This window comes from Morone saxatilis, unplaced genomic scaffold (assembly GCF_004916995.1).
Source record: "Morone saxatilis isolate NCDOM2014 unplaced genomic scaffold, NCSU_SB_2.0 Contig20, whole genome shotgun sequence".
Classification (NCBI taxonomy): domain Eukaryota; kingdom Metazoa; phylum Chordata; class Actinopteri; family Moronidae; genus Morone; species Morone saxatilis.
Genome location: NW_023339763.1, coordinates 23,217,430 through 23,220,046, shown reverse-complemented (window position 1 = coordinate 23,220,046; position 2,617 = coordinate 23,217,430). Strand labels below are relative to the sequence as shown.

At 40.7% G+C, this 2,617-nt stretch overlaps 1 protein-coding gene across 4 annotated transcripts in view; it reads right to left on the bottom strand.

The window, feature by feature from the left end:
• robo3 (roundabout, axon guidance receptor, homolog 3 (Drosophila)) overlaps positions 1 to 2,617 on the bottom strand; it is an 89,491-nt gene that overhangs the window by 73,571 nt on the left and 13,303 nt on the right. The window lies entirely within an intron of this gene.

Genomic DNA, 2,617 nt, shown 5'->3' with positions numbered 1-2,617 from the left:
AGTAATAATAAACACTTTTTATTTACATTCTGGCCACCGTACACAGGAGGCAAGTGGGCAGCAACTTATAAAACCATACCCTCTCTCTCTCCAAACCTCTCAAGCTGGGCGCATAAACAGAGGCGCAATCTTATCGCCGACAACATGTCTGTGTGTAACGAGCATGTAATGCAATTGCTCAACAGTTCCATTCAAAGTACAAATCAAGAGGACGTGTGAAATGACACGCTCTAAATTCTGCACCAATTTCTACAGCAGTGGAGGGGAAGCATAGGAGGAGTCAAGTTGGTAGAGTTTTACTAATAAGGAGCTGATGGGAAAATAGGTTGACTGAACTACTGAAATATTCAGATATCAAAAATATACCACCAGCTCCAATCTACCATATAAGATTTTCAAGTGAAAATACTGATTGTATAGAAATTTCATCTGCTGTTTTCTATCTGATAGAATCATTTGCATAGCTCTGTGCAGTGCAAGTTTCTCTACCCCTTATCAATATGAATGTATTGTGTTTCTGGTCAATATGCAATCTGCAGACACCCTAGCTTTCTGATAGAAAGAAATAAATGAAGACATAGGCAGAAGCAGATGGAGATGGAGGCGAGGTAATTCCCACAGGTTTCTTTTTTTCTTTTTTACAAGCTTTGAAATTGCTTTTTTTCCCCCTCTATCTTTCCTCTTCCGCCTCCAATTTGAATGACAGCATGTTGGCGGTACAATTATGTATGAAAAGCAATAACACAAACTCAAGCACCATGAGGCACAAGTGAAATTTCCCCCTGGAGAGCATATGAAAGAATGACAACAGGAGGTGCGTCTTGCCAGTGTTTTTCAGAATAACTGAGTTTTGTTCCAGTGATGATTGTTGTAGCATTCATGACTTTGTAACGGGGTATTTCTGATTTGCCTTGCCTTCCCACTCAACCAGCCAGCTAGGCTGTTTTTAAACTGAAACCAATTTGCACTGTCTCAGTATTGCGTGCGTTAGCCACACCATATAGCGGTGAATTATGCATCTTTGTGTTTTCAGAACGTTTCCAGCAGGAGATCGGTGGTAGCGGTTGTGCACATAGCAGGGAGACAGAAAACATCAATCACTTTATTCAGTGTCTAGGAGTTTTGTAGCTCCGCCATTACGAGTAAGTCAGTGTCACTCGAGTTTTGTTTCACTCTTGTGATGCTGCTCTTGTGGAATAGCTCATTGCTCAGTTAAAGTTTAAACATGTTTAAATAGGAATGAAACATAACTCGGGACGACAGTGACTTTTAGTGCTGGTTTTGGTTTGTGAGCAAAGAGTTCTGAAAAAGAAGAAAAGAAGACAAAAAGAGGCAGGAGCCTGTTGCAGTATGGGTACATCTCAAACCTCCAGGAGGTGATCAGGATAGCAACTTGTTTCCTGTGTTCTTCTTCTCCTTTGCTGAGATCACATCTTGCCAGGATTCAAGCTATGTACTTGTGTCCAACCGCAGTGGCTCAACGTCATCATCATCAATCAGCATCCTGTGAGGAACTACTGGCAGCTACACCATGAGCTGAGGGCGTGATTTAAGGCTAGGTGTGTGTGACGACGTTCAAGGAGTTGGAGTTCGCTCAAAAATAAAAAATACTTCTAAAGAGCAGAGATGCTGCTAGCATCAGTTCTATCAGAACTGGAGGGTATTTCTTCATAGAAGAACAAAGAATGGCACTGAAGGCTTTTTGCGATGGAAAAGATGTGTTTGTCTTCCCCCCACTTCAGAGGTTAACTATGTTTTATGGTTTGTTGATCTGATTGGTTGAAGTTTGCCTCTGATAGACTTTGATGGTTCATCCAATCACCTGCCAAGTACATTTTGAAAGTGCCTGCCATTTTCCAAACCAACAACAACTTCCCAGGTAGTTCTGTGTAACAAACCATCTGGCAAATGGGATTACTCCTTTGAAAGGATAGCTAACAATGTGCCTACAGCCCAGGTATACCCTTGGAAACAGTGTCATCAGGTCCAACATCAGAAAAAGGCTCGTAATGGTTCTTCCCACAGGTGCATGAATGAGGAGGAGTTCAAAGGTTCAGGCTTTCCTGATAACACCTGATAAGAAAAGCAGTCAAAATTCCTGAGACAAATCCTCTAGAAGGTTTTGGGGGATTAAGAACTCCCAAGTGCTTTCTGCTGATGGGAATATAGAGTAGCGTCTGATGGCCCTGCTCTCAATGCAATTACACTCACAAAGATGGAGAAATAGGCGGAAATTGTGTTAAGGCTTTGAAGTTGCTTCAAGTTAGAATCAAATAGCAGCTAGGCTTATGTCTGACATCTACTTTTAAGCACTGAAAGCACACCAGGATGTGATCAGATACACCTTTTAAGGGTAGATTTCAGTGCCATTAACAGAAAGAAACCCTGCTATTTCCTTTGTGCCTATCTTTCTTACACTAAAAATGTACAGAATATTGTCTTGAGTTCATAGGTTGCATATGTTTAATGACATATCATAATCTCATGTCATAATAGCTGATGAATTGTTAGTATAACTTTAATTTAAACCTTCTGTCTGAAACTGGGTTCAAATGAAAGTGTCCAATTTAGTGTCTTAAAGTGTAGTGATACTATGTGTTTTTGAATTACAAATGGA